Source organism: Aotus nancymaae, unplaced genomic scaffold, assembly GCF_030222135.1.
Source record: "Aotus nancymaae isolate 86718 unplaced genomic scaffold, 86718_ANA_hifiasm-v0.15.2.pri h1tg000051l, whole genome shotgun sequence".
Lineage (NCBI taxonomy): Eukaryota > Metazoa > Chordata > Mammalia > Primates > Aotidae > Aotus > Aotus nancymaae.
In genome coordinates, this window is record NW_026988465.1 from 24,146,309 (window position 1) to 24,160,327 (window position 14,019).

The window sequence follows — 14,019 nt, forward strand, 5'->3', positions numbered from 1 at the left end:
GTAAATGTAGACCTTGGCAGGCTTTTGCTCCTTTCTGTATGTGTATCAGTCAGATTGGGCAAACTAAATCCCAATGTTTGAAAATACACTCTAATGGCGAGTCTTCAACAGTCACGTCACAAATATTTACTGAATGCCTACTCTGTCTTCAGAGCCATTCTGAGACCTCGTGATCTAGAAGACAGAAAAAAAAAATTCTGTCCTCAAAGACCAAAATCTCATGAGAACCGACTGAGAATTTAATATGAAAAAAAGGAAAGCAAAATATGTATGCATTGTTTCCCATTGTGGTTATCTTAATAAAAAAAATATCATTTTCAACAGTGTTGAAAAAATAGCGCAGAGGGTGAGGAGACCGTCAGGTAGAGGAAGCACATGACAGCCACAAGCAGACTCCATAGGCTGGATCCCGAGAAAGGGATCAAAACAACATGGACTTCAGATGGTCAGTGGGCATCAGACACATCCAACACATATGCTAGCCCCACTCCAACACCCTCATTTCTTCACTAAAATTTCTTAGGGCGTTGTTGGGTACCAGCCCCAACCCTGTTTGTGGGTGCCCCGAGTCCCAGCGGTGATGAGAGATTGAGAAAGAAATAAAGACACAGAAATAAAGTGTGGGTCCAGGAGAATAACGTAAAGTGCAAGGATCACTTTAGCGCCGAGTTCTGGTTTCCACAGGTTTTTATTAGGTGCACATACTGGTTAATTGAGTGGTGAAAAGCAGGAGGGTTTATCGAGAGAGGCCTTGAAACTATTGGGGGAGGCCTTGAAACTACTGGGGGAGGCTTTGAAAGTACTGTGGGGCAAGATAGCCAGGGGGAGAAGCATGCATCATTAGAATACATTGAAACTGTGGGTCTTCTAAGAGAAGCTCATCTAGTACACCAAGTTTTACCAGTGATCACTATCCATATGCAGCTGCACTGGAAAAATGCAGATAGGGCGCCACCAGGCCTGACCACACACAATGAATGCATCAAGGGGCTTTTATTTCCTCAGCACTGTGGACATAGGGCAACCAAGATTCCCCCACGTCCTGAGAACATAGGCAGAGGAGGAGGTGCTCCATCAAGGCCTTCCAGCTTTGCCAGCTCCCACTTGCAAAGAGCCTCCCGGATCTTGTGAGCAGAGGTCGACGACCTTTCCCGGGTGCTTACACAAGCCCTCTTTATGAGACCCTTATGCAGAGCCCATGTTGGAAAGGAGTTCGTGGGACCAAGGCAGTGTTTTCCTGCTTTGGAACCACACTGCGGATGTGCCCCGGTTAATGGGCGCTCTCAGGCGGTCTAACTTTAGGCCTCCCTTTACCGCTTTTGCTCGTGCTTTTACAAGCTACAGGCTGCTCTCTTTTGTGCTGTGCTTTTCACTCACTGCTGTATTTCAGGGTATAAACTTCAGTGTACCGAGAACTCTGTAAGCTAATAAGCAAATCAAACTTAGATTTGTTTAATCAGTACTAGAAGAGACGTCATATATCTGCCCTTGGTCATCTGGGCCCACAAGGCATCGTGTCACTTGTTCCATAAGATTTTCTGTTTTCTTTCCCAAGCCCTTTAGAGGAGAACAGGAATGAAATGGGTAAGTGTCGCTGCTGAAGATGAGGAAATGACGTCAACATTTAATTCCGACTTTAAGTCGAAGAGGCTGTTATTTCCAACGTGTAGCTGAATGTGAAGTGACTGCAGCAAAACTGGAGAGAAAAGGTGACATCCTCTCTGGCCCATACAGGGATCAAACCCACGACCTGGGTATTGTTAGCACCACACTCTAACCAACTGAGCTCACCAGCCCCATGAAAAATGGCTTTCTTTTAATTCTAAAAAACCAAAAAGTTTGTTGCTGTTCTTTGTTTAAAACTAAAGGAAATTATTTTCCTCTTCCCGAAACCATGTCTTTTTAAGTAATTTTGATTGCGACTACCGTAATTCTGTTTCTTCAAACCTTTGTTGGTGTTTTGCATTTTCCCTTCCTGCACTCCACCAGGGAAGAAGAAAAACAAAAGCAAGGACAGGGCCAAAACCTCTACCTCCAACGGTAGGGAATTTCGTCTCTCAGGTGGGAAATGAGATTTTCTCAAACTCACCTATTCTGCCCGGCAAAAATACTGCAGAGAACCATTCACGAGAGGGGCTTCCTTCCTTCTGATCCTGGGAAGGGTCCAGAGACCCAGGGCACGAACTGGAAGCAGAAGCTGGTTGCTCTGAGTTTTCCAACCAAATGGTTTGATGATGAAATTGACACATCACACGGAACGGCTGGTGGATTTGGCTTGCAGCTTGAGGAATCTGCTTCATACTGGAAGCAAGAAAACTCCAGCGGATACACCTTGCGGGTTCATAATGACTGGGGAGATAATCCTCCGTGCCCCCCAAAATGCCCAGTGGCATGTCTGTTGCTCCACTACACGTTATTATTATTATTTTTAGTTTTTTGAGACGGAGTGTCTCTTTGTCGCCCAGGCTGCAGTGCAATGGTGCGATCTTGGCTCACGGTAACCCCCGCCTCCTGGGTTCAAGTGATTCTCCTGCCTCAGCCTCCCAAGTAGCTGGGATTACAGGCGCCCGCCACCACGCCAGGCTAATTTTTTCTATTTTTAGAAGAGACAGGATTTCACCGTGTTAGCCAGGCTGGTCTCGATCTCCTGACCTCGTGATCTGCCCGCCTCAGACTCTCAAAGTGCTGGGATTACATGCGTGAGCACCGTGCCCTGCCCACTGCGCATTATTATAATTACCTGCCTCTGTTCCTCTTCGTACTATCTTGTTCTTCATTCTTCTGATATCTCGGGTTCCTGTACAGCAAGGTAGGCTGCTCAATAATTTAACGAATGGGGAATAGGTCTGCTGATTATCAAGACTTCAGGTCTTCTAAGTGGAGCACGGGGATCCTCTAGGAGTCAGGCAAAAGTCATCAGGAGTCTCAACGTCTTCCCCCCAAAAAACAATATTTTCAACAGAAATCAATTTACCTCCTCATTGGTGGTGGAATGGGAAAATGGTGGAGAAAGCTGTCCTTTAATAACAGTTCTGAGGTCCCGTTCCCCAGCAAACGACTTTGCGTGTACCTTTTCCCTCCCAGTTCCTGCTGCTGTAGCTGCTGGAAGGCTAAGGACTTCCTCTCAGCTGGGCTTTGGCGCCTCTTCCTGTCCAGGCCTATGGATCCTGGTACTCTTTGACTGCACCTCGGGCAGCCTAAGGGTTCTCAAGTTCAGCAAGCTCAGCACACAGTTCTCTTCAGACAGGGAACGCACTGGCGATGCAAACAGGGTTGAGTTGGTTCAGGTGTGCATGTGTTGAAATAGACAAGTCTGCGCCCTGGAGCCCTCGCAAAGATCCTGAACAGGCAGCTCTCCTTTCTGGACAATTTCCCAGGAATTCAGAGTCTGGATCTGAAGTGTAAGTTTTGCCCAGGATTTTGTTAGCACATAGTCAGCAACTTCCCTATTTTAAAACTGCCCCTGTTTTTCTGCTAATAACTGCCTCTTTCTGCTTCTGTACCTCAGCTTATTCTTACCAGCTAAAAACCTTAAGGAAAACTGCCGCGTCGTCTACACCCTGCTGCGCTGTCTAAAGCTCTGAGTAACTTCCCCTGCCCCTTCACCTATAAACACTGTGTACTTTTCTTAGCCGGGGTCCAGACTTTGGGGCGTAATAAAGTGTGTTCCTCCGTTCCCCTGAGTGCCCCTTGGGTTTCCTGTCAGGTAAAAATTTCCGCAATATTTGATTCCCTGACCGGGAAACTCAACCGTGCTGGCCCCTTGAGCCACCAGTTTGGGGTCAGGACGGACGGCTCGCAGGGGCCCCCCGACCCCGTAAGCTGCTACAGGGCCTCCTTCCCTGGAAGGGGAACCACTGCTGCTCCGGCGTTGCTGCTCGCCGGACGCGCGGGGGAGACGGACGGAACTGAGGGGAACTCCGGATGAGGTAAGGCCCGGGACCAATTCTAGGCAGGCCCGTCTGCGGACGGAAGTGGAGCCCGGTTACCTCCCGGGGTCTCCATGTGGAGACGGCAGGTGGATTTAGTCAGGCCCGTCTGCGGACGGAAGGGGAGCCCGGTCACCTCCCGGGGTCTCCATGTGGAGACGGCAGGTGGATTTAGTCAGGCCCGTCTGCGGACGGAAGGGGAACCCGGTCACCTCCCAAGGGCTCCATTTGGAGACGGCAGGTGGATTTCTCGGGTTAGGGTGGGAACGTGATAACCTCTGAGTGACTGTGTGAGCGTGTGGGGAGCTCAAGAGCCTGCTTTGAACCTCCAGTCTGTAGCTCCACAGTGCAAACTACGGAGCTCGACAGGGCCCGAGCCTGCGTTTCCGTGGCGAACCTCCTATGGCTCATGGCGGTATCGAGCTGAGCACAAGCTGAGCTCCATCCGAGTCGGGGATTATACCGACCCCCTGACTGCTAAGAGGCACCTAAGTTCCCGCACGGGGCGCAGCCAGGTGGGCATCTGAGTGGTCCTTCACGGGACACTCCTTTGTCTGTCTTGCGTCACCGTTCAAAAGGGGACACACATCATGGGGAAAAGTCAATCTAAGCCCGCGGTCCTAGATTGTATGGTCAAAAACTTCAGGAAGGGCTTTTCTGGAGATGATTATGGGGTTAAAATGATCCCAGGAAAGCTAAAAACCCTCTGCAGATCACAGTGGCTGGCGCTTAGCGTCGGCTGGCCACCAGAGGGCACCCTGGAAGTCTCCACGGTGCAGGATGCTTGGAAGGCTGTGACTGACAACCCCGGCCACCCGGACCAGTTCCCATATATTGATTCCTGGTTGGAGACAGCTCAGACCCTCCCTCTTGGTTTCAGTTCTGCGCTGGCAGGAAGTGACAGTGCAAGGTCTTCGCAGCCCAAAAAACTAAGGGACCCAAGCAACTCATTCATCAGGACCTGGAGAAGGAGCTGCCACTGCCTTTTGTCCTGGCACCATCAGCCCCCAGCCCACCAATCTTGCCTGACACCCCACACACAAAAGGGGGAGATCTGAGTGCCTTCCCTTGTAGCTAGATCAGTGTGCATGCTACAGAGAGGTGGGAAACTGGAAGAACGAGTGCCCCAAGCGGATGGTCCCAGATGGGACACTGCTCCCCCCCAACAAGGGAGGGCAGAATACCAGCCAGAGCCTAGCCAGGCCCACCTGATCAGCTTGGCCGGGATGGACTCAGACTAGGACGGGCCAGGCTCTATGAAACTTGACCCTGAGAGCCCATGGTCAAGATGAAGGTCGAGGGCCACCCAATAACTTTTATGGTAGACCCCGGAGTGGAGTACTCGGTGGTCACCACTCTGGTTGCCCTGTTTAGCAACCAGAAGGCAACTGTTGTGGGAACAACAGGTGACCAGGTATAGCCCGGGCCATTCTGCCAAGATCGGATATGCCAATTAGGGGGGCACCAGGTACGCCATGAATTCCTCTACCTGCTGGAATGTCCTGTCCCTCTTCTAGGAAGAGACTTGTTAGGCAAACTGGGGGTGCAAATCACCTTTGAACCCCAGGGTACCAGCCAGTCTGTGCTGCGGTCCAACCGCGGCAGAGTCCAAGGGGTCCCTGAGGTGGGCTAGGTGTCAGCAACAGGCAGCAGAAGAACTATACGACTCGAAGGCTGTGTGAAATCTGCTCCAATTTATTGCGAGTGACAGTGATTTTTTATACTTTTATTTTTGGCTTAGATACAGGTTAAGCAGGAAGCTATTTAGGTCATTGTGGGGATCGCTCCCATGTGAAGCCCCTCGGAATTGGGCCTCCCCATATGGTGAGCTTGAGCCCAGACACAGTTTCCCATTGGAGGCAGTCGAGATCGGGGAAAGTTAAACTGAGATCAAAGGATATCTAAAAGCAACTTTGCTAGACGATAAGGTGATACCTATGTGGTCTGAGAAGACATTGTGTTTATTTTCTGTTTCTGCATTTTATGACTTTGTCTACCCATTTGCTGAGTCCTGTGCTTGTTCTTGTGACTGCTGTTTGCATAGATAACAGGCTTACTGCCTCTCTGGTGCCCTGCATAGAAAGTTAACTTTTTAACTTTAGCTTTCCCCAACCTGATAATGAGACCTGTCTGGACGACTTGATTGTATCGGATTATGTACCTGATTTTACTATTGTGTTATCTGCTGCCTAAGCTTGTATCCCAGGACTTTCTGTTCCCGTTGATGTATGAGATATTGGTGTCTGTTCCTGCAAACGAAGTAGTACAAAGATATATATACTAACTGTGTGCAAAATAAATTTGTCATTTGAGCAAAAGCCCACTTGACCCTCCGGACCTCTCTATTCTTTCTCTCTTTTCTTCCAGCGCACTCCCCTATTCAGGTTGGAACCCTCTTGCTGGCCAAGAGTCCCCGGCAGATGTGCTGGCTGACCGGGAGCCCAGAGGTCATCAGACTTTTGTGGTTACAGAGTTAGACATTAAGTAGACAAAAATCATTTATGTTTTACTGATTTATAGGTATAGAAAGTTCATCAGAATAATTTGTTTCAAAGATAGTTCTGGGAAAGAATTTTTTTAATTACTGTCTTGTCCTATTTCTATGTTAATGTGTAACTTTTATGATCTCGATTAAAGAGGTATTGAGTGCATGATCTATCAGGTGATAAGACACTGATGTCAAGCTGAACTTAGTGTATCCTTGACCACACTTTGTGGTTTTTATTCTGTTCCAAATTTTTTATGTCCTGTTTAATTTTCTCATACAGGTCTCCTTCTCCTTGGCAGCACTTGTTAAAATATTTTTTTATTTGTTTCAGGATGGATAGTTTCTGTTCTTTAGTGCATAAGCATCAGGGGGGTCCTGATCGTGCTAAGCATTCCATAAAGTTTAATGTGTAATAGGGAACCCGGATACCGTCTTTGTTGATCATTTCTATTCCATTTTTATTATAAACTCCTGTGTAGGGTAGGGGTGGTTCTGGGAACCTAATTACTTTGCTGTTAACATGGCTCCCTTAGGGGGGTACCACAATCTTTCATGTCTTTTATAAGCTACCCTTGGTGGTCCTTGAACGGTGGGAGTAGATTTTTGTACTCATGCTTCTTCACTTGTTTTTCCATTCTTAGGATGGGTGAGGGAGTGACTTTTTTCTGTAGAATTTCTGCCTGTTGTAAATTTAACATAAATTGCTTAATGGGATTTCCAGGCTTAAATTATTTTCCTAGTACATCTAGGATGCTATGACGCATTCTGGACATTCGGTGGTCGTGTGTTTGTTAGAGAGGGTTTTTTCAGTGTTACATTAGCTGAATAATTAATTTTCTGATTAGCAAGAAAGTAAATTAGGCAAACAATTCACAGGAATTCTCCCACATACCCAAGAAAATTAATCCCCATGCCTCGTCCTTTTCCCAGAAGAAGCTTTCCTTGAAGCCCTCTTCTCCACATCTGGACCTTGTCACGCAATATGGTTGGAAAAGGACGCAGCAAGTCTGACTTTGAGTGAGCCAAAGCGGGGCCTGGTCCTGGCAGTCACACTTCATGTCAGGAAGAATGGAAACTGCATACTGCTGAGAGGTCAGAGAAAAACCCACCAGAATTCCTGGACACCTTCCCTATAGTCTGGGCAGAGACGAACACCCCAGGGATGACTAAGGCCCAAATCTGCAGACAGCAGGTGAGGAACCTGGGGTTCATAATCACCAAAGGACACCAGTCCCTGGGACCAGAGAGAAAAAGGGTGATTTCCTCCATGCCCACTCCCAACACCAAGCGGAAGCTCCGGGAGTTTCTTGGGGAGGCAGGCTTCTGCTTCATATGGATTCTCAGCTTTTTGGGCATAGCAAGGCCCCCCTATGGGGTCCTAACTGGGCCAGAAGATAGACCTCTTGAGTGGGATGATAGCCAAGACATGGCTTTCTGGGAAATCAAGGAACTGCTCTAAAATGCCCCAGCACTAGGACTTCCAGATGTCACCCGACAATTCAATCTCTTCATTCAGGAGAGAAACTAAACAGCACTTGGGGACCTCACCCAGACCATGGGGCCTTGGCAGAGAGAGAGGTGAGAGACAGAGACAGATACAGAGAGGAGAGAGAGAGAAGAGAGAGAGAGGAGAGAGACAGAGAGAGAGAGAGGAGAGAAGTCAGGGGCATCAGTGGCTTTCAAATGCCGTTTAACCCACTAGCAAGGGCTGCTTTGTGAAAACCCATGGGTCACCATTGAAACCGTGTGTGGCCTCAACCAGGCCACATTTCTACCCACAGAAGAGGGAGCCCTGGACCACGACTGTGAGCAGGTGGTAGATGATGTGTTTGCTAGTCGGCCAGACCTCAAGGACTGTCCCCTCCCTAAGGCAGACTTAAACCTGTTCACTGATGGAAGCAGCTATGTCCATAACGGGGAGAGAGGTATGCAGGGTATGCAGTCATCACCGCCACTGAAGTGGTCAAGGCAGCCTGCTTGCCTAGAGGCTGGTCAGCACAATGGGCGGAATTACATGCCTTCCTTCAGGCCTTGTGCCGTGCGGAAGGTAAAGCGGTCAGTATTTACACTGACTCCAAGTACACGCCTTTGCAAGTGTCCACATACATGGGGTGACATACAAGGAAAGAAGGCTGCTGACAGCAGGGGAAAAGGAATCAAAAATAAGAAATTCTCAGACTGCTAGAAGCAGTTTGGAAGCCCAAAAAGGTGGCTGTCATACATTACAAGGGTCACCAAGGAGGCACTGATCTTATCTCTACAGGAAACCCGCTGGCTGACCGAGAAGCTAAGGCAGCCGCACTGAAGAAAGGGCCTGTGCAGGCCGCCGCCCACTTGTTCACAGTCACCCCTTGGCTCTGAGAGGATGTGGGGAAGCCGGAGTACTCTAAGGAAGAAAACCAGTGGGCATAGCAGAAGGGGGCAAAGCAGAGTGCTGGAGGATGGTGACTACTCCCTGACAACAGACCAGTGGTCCCTAAGAATTTGGCTTACACCATCGTTGCTCAGTGCTATGGTCTCACCCACCTAGGTAAACTGCTCTGGAGAGCTTACTCAACAGGTAATACTATAATGCAACCCTCCCCACACTCCGTGCTGCGGTAAGCAATCAGTGCCTTACCTGTGCTAAAAACAACCCCTCTCAGGGGCTGAAACCTGCCCCAGGGGTACAACAGGTGGGGGGCTACCCCTCTGAGGACGTACGTAGAGGTGGACTTCACTGAAGTCCAGCCCAGTGAAGGGTACAAATACCTACTGGTCCTTGTACGTACATACTCAGGCTGGACTGAGGCACTCCCAATCAAAATGGAAAGAGCCCGAGAATTAGTGAGAGTCCTACTTTGTGAAATTGTTCCCCAGTATGGGATTCCACTCACCATACACAGTGACAGTGGGCCAGCATTTGTGGCAGAGATCATCCAAGCCCTCACCAGCGTGCTTAAGATTAAGTGGAAACTTCACACAGCCTACAGGACACAAAGTTCAGGAAAAGTGGAGTGCATGAATCGAACTCTGAAGGTTACACTAGCAAAGCTCTGTCAGGAAACCCAGGCTTCCTGGTTAGATAGGCTTCCCCTAGCCCTGTTATGGTCACGGTGTACACCAGGACCCGCCGGCTACTCACCCTTTGAATTCCTATTTGGGAGGCCCCCGCTCTGGTTAACAAAGTTGGGGGGGACCTCAGACAGCTAGGGGAAACAAGCAGGATGTCCCAGCTGCAGGCATTGGGGAAGGTGCTGTCCCAGGTCAGTCAGTTTGAAATGGAAACAGCACCTATCTCCCTAGCCAATCCAGTACATGCCTTCCAACCTGGGGACCAGGTCTGCATGAAAGATTGGAAAAAGGAACCCCTCCAGCCTGTCTGGACAGGGCCGCATACTGTAATCCTTGTCACCCCAACTGCTCTCAAAGTTTCAGGAGTCGCTCTGTAGGTACACTATTCCAGAGCCAAGAGGGCTCGCCCGGACACATCGCTGGACTGGTGGACTGTGCATCAGACCCCTGGCACCCCAGGAAAATCATGCTCCCATGAGCTGAATCCTGAGAACTCATCAAGCCCTGCTCTAGTCACACAACCAGAAGCTCACTAGTCAAGGCATGGCCGAAGCTTGGGGAGCCTCCACCGAATCAGCAAATGTGGACTGAAATCTTAGTACTTGGAACTCTTCTGACAGCATTTGTTTTTCTACTGTTGTGCTGTCATCATTGTCGTCCCTTGAGGGACTGTCCTTGTCCATGTCTGGTGTAAAATGTCACTTCCTGTTTTGCTATTAATAATCTTCTTGGCCCTTGCCTTCAGCCCTTGCCTAATTAACATACTTCCGTGCTTCACTGAAGCCATGGTAATTAGAAAAACAAATGCTCAGTTGCTGGCCCTCAGGGGGTACAAGCCACTAAATACAGGCAGCAGGTGTAAAGGTGACGCTCCCTAATATCCATAAGAGAGCATCAAAGGGGGGATGAAGTGGAAGTTTTGCCCAGGATTTTGTTAGCACATAGTCAGCAACTTCCCTATTTTAAAACTGCCCCTGTTTTTCTGCTAATAACTGCCTCTTTCTGCTTCTGTACCTCAGCTTATTCTTACTAGCTAAAAACCTTAAGGAAAACTGCCGCATCGTCTACTCTCTGCTGCGCTGTCTAAAGCTCTGAGTTACTTCCCCTGCCTCTTCACCTATAAAAACTGTGTACTTTATTCTTAGCCAGGGTCCAGACTTTTGGGTGTGAACCCTTCTGGGCCCGCTGGCTTAATAAAGTGTGTTCCTCTGTTCCCCTGAGTGCCGCTTGGGTTTTTTGTCAGGTAAAATTTTCCACAAGAGCTCAGCCCTAGTTTGGTGGCCAGCAAGTAAATTTCAAGTGGAAAGATGAATTCATACCATTTCTGGAGTGACAGTGGCACCCACGAGTGAGCGCTCTAAGTTTTCAGGCCATGTTCAGGTTTCTGGGATTTCCATTTTGAGGACAAAGAGGATAACTAGTCTCCATGACCCTGCTGAGCCTCTAGGAAAACTTCCAAGTATTTGAGGGAGGCTGTGTCTTAATATCTGGTCTGAGTGAGGCCTCTTTGGATTTGGAGGGGCTTTCCTCTGGGTCAAGATGGCCAGGGGCAGACCTTTGTTATTTCTAGTTAAATAATTATAAGCTTGCTTTGCTTGCTGTACAGTTAAGTTTATATCCTGACTAAGCTATATCAAATATTGGTGCAGTAAAATAGAAGTCAAGCGGCAACAGGAGGCCTGAGGTAAAGACCATCTGAGAGCGCTGTAAAACCTGGAACACCACAGGGTGGTTGCAGAGCAGGAAATACTGCTTTGGTCCCACAAATCCCTTCTCAACATGGAGGCTGCATGAGGATCTCATCAAGAAGACTTGTGTAAGATCTCTGAGAAGGGAGGCAATCTCTGCTCACAAGATCCAGGAGGGTCTTTGCAGACAGGTGTTTGCAAGGAGGAAAAGGCTTGCAGGGGAGAGATTACCAGAATGCCACAGGCTTTGCCTAGGTTCTCAGAATATGGAGTAATTGTAATTGTTCTGTGTCCCCAATGCTCCAGAGATAAAAGCCCCTTGGTGCCTTGGGTGTGGTCAAACCTGGTGGCACCTTATCCTCTACGTTTCTGATGCAAATGTACCCAGGTAGCAACTGAGTGTTCTAGGTTTGCATAAGAATCACTTCTGCTACTGAATACTGCAGACCACACCTCTCCCCCTTGGCTATCTTGCCCACCTTAGTTTCAAGGCATCTCCCAATAGTTTCAAGGCCTCCCCTCGTCATCCCTCCCTGCTCCCACACCCCTCAATTAACAAATGTATATACCTAATAAAAGCATGTGGATCCCAGAGCTCAGTGCCAACCTGGACCACCCCTAGCGAGAGTGCCTTAGACCCCTGGACGCATGCTGTGAACTTCCACTCTTGTGTCTCTGTCTTTATTTCCTTTTCTCACTCCTTCATCACCGCCGGAACAGGGAGCACCATGTACAGGGTTGGGGCTTGTTCCCAGCAGTTTCCAATAGACACAAGATAAAAACTGAAGATTTAATGGAGCTTACTTGTTAGCCAAGTTGGGCCCTGAGGCTTCAAAATATTGTTACCCACCATTCTCCCCAATTTTTTAAAACTATGAACCTTCCCACACACATTTTTGATGAATTACCATTTATCGTAAGATTAAACAGATGCTTTTCTTTGTATTATACTTACTGACATTTTAAAAAATGAAAGTGTCAGCCGGGCGTGGTGGCTCACACCTGTAATCCAAGCACTTTGGAGGCCAAGGCGGGCGGATCACCTGAGGTCAGGAGTTCAAGACCAGCCTGACCAACATGGTGAAACCCCATCTTAAAAAAAAAAAAGAAAGAAAGAAAGTGTTGCATCATTCTTGAATACATTGAAGATTATAAATTCTGAATAATGTAATACAATTATTTATGAAAAATAAATGTATGAACAAAAACTTCTTTTATAGCTTCTAATTTTGTCACTGTTTTCTCTTGACCTCCACTTGCAAGTATACAACATAAAATAATTTTATGCTTATAATTCTTTTAAGCTTTCCATAGCCTACTTAACTACAGCATCAACAACAAAAATAGATATGCACATTACAATCAACTTGGGGGATGGCATAGGCTTTCATTGTTATGAGTTCCTCTGCATTGAATCATCATTAAAATTGTTACTTGTATACAATCAAGCATAGCAATAAAAATATTATGAATTTGGAGAGTAATCTTTAAGTATAAAGGTGAAATGAATTGGATATTTATCTAAATTATACAATTAGGCTTTTATAATTAGTTCATGTAATTATTGATAAATATACACATTGCCATGATAAGTCATTTTAACATTAATTTTATGCCCAATTTATAACTGCTGAGAAATTGCATTTTAGTATACAAATAAATGAAAATAGATCAGATTTGTTATACAAATGTCTCAGAATTATTTCACACTTTCTAAGTTATTTGCCAAAAATTGCATAGTAATCCACAATAAATAATTATATTTTGCATTCTATCCCAGTTGAGAACTTGACTAGATTCTCTCTTAATTTGTTGAAAGCAAATGATTGGAAACTTCCTGACTTGCTAAAGGATAGTTAGATATTAATTAGATCAATTCAATTACCCGGGAAAGACTTCCCAGGTCTTTCCAACTGTCCCTGTGTTGGAGCCCAGAGCTTGCTGCACTTGGAGATAAAGAACCTTGGTGCTATTGAGAAGAGTGAGAGAAGCATGGGTTTTGTTGTTTATTTGTTTCCTTTTTGAATATAATAAAGGCCATTAGAAAATGCACACCTCAATAACAGGAGTGTTCTCAAACAGATCAATTTTAGATAAAATTACATGGTGATAGGAAACTGGTCACTTAGGCAACCTGGGATCTTGCACTTTTTAAAATTAGGTCCTCCCGTGTTCCCTTGGGAACTGCTGCAGTAGACCACTGGACCTCACTCACTGAAAAGAGTAGATATCCACCATCTAGCATGTCTCCCTACTTTGTGGTACCCATACTCCTTAGGGATAGGTATTATTGACTGTTAAGTAATTTCACCATGGCACTTGGTTAATAAGTAGCCACGGCATATGAAAGTCATCCCATTGCTGCCTTTGGAAATCAGAATTGAAACATATTTGAATTGTGCCTTTGTAATTAGTGGAGTGAGAGGGACAGGTTTAACTAAACTCTGAGTAACACTAGAAAATATATTAAGTATGTACATTAACAGGGCAAAGGAAACTTACTATGTGAACTACATATACAGTGTTTATGTGAAAAGGCATTTCATGACATCCCAAATGATTTCTAATTTGTGAAAAAAAAGTCTTACTTCTGAGCACCTTTGTGAGGGTCTGCCTCGCCATAAAAAAAACCTTTCAGTTACAAGCAAGAAAATGGAGCTCACTTCTAAACACTTTAGAAGAAAAAGGACAGTGACACTTGTCAGTTGATTCGAAACCAAAAAAAAAAAAAAGTCAACTGTATTTTTTAAAAAGCAGATTAACAAATAATGAAATTTTCATATATACAGCATAGATTTAAAAAAACCATATGACTGACCCAGAATAGAAAGGCATTGAAAACCAAAGAACTTTACATTTG

General features: G+C 46.5%; 1 long non-coding RNA gene across 3 annotated transcripts; it reads left to right on the forward strand.

Annotated features, from left to right (window-relative positions):
- The first annotated feature begins 3,160 nt into the window (after window positions 1-3,160).
- Window positions 3,161-12,626, forward strand: LOC110567352 (uncharacterized). Of its 3 annotated transcripts, none has more exons than XR_002477813.2 (3): window positions 3,161-3,401; window positions 7,348-7,609; window positions 8,681-12,626. It is a non-coding gene; the product is annotated as an uncharacterized LOC110567352 (long non-coding RNA). The 3 variants fall into 3 exon arrangements; XR_010337585.1 differs by lacking the exon at window positions 3,161-3,401 and adding an exon at window positions 3,410-3,929; XR_002477814.2 differs by lacking the exon at window positions 3,161-3,401 and adding an exon at window positions 3,992-4,444.
- Window positions 12,627-14,019: the final 1,393 nt, after the last annotated feature.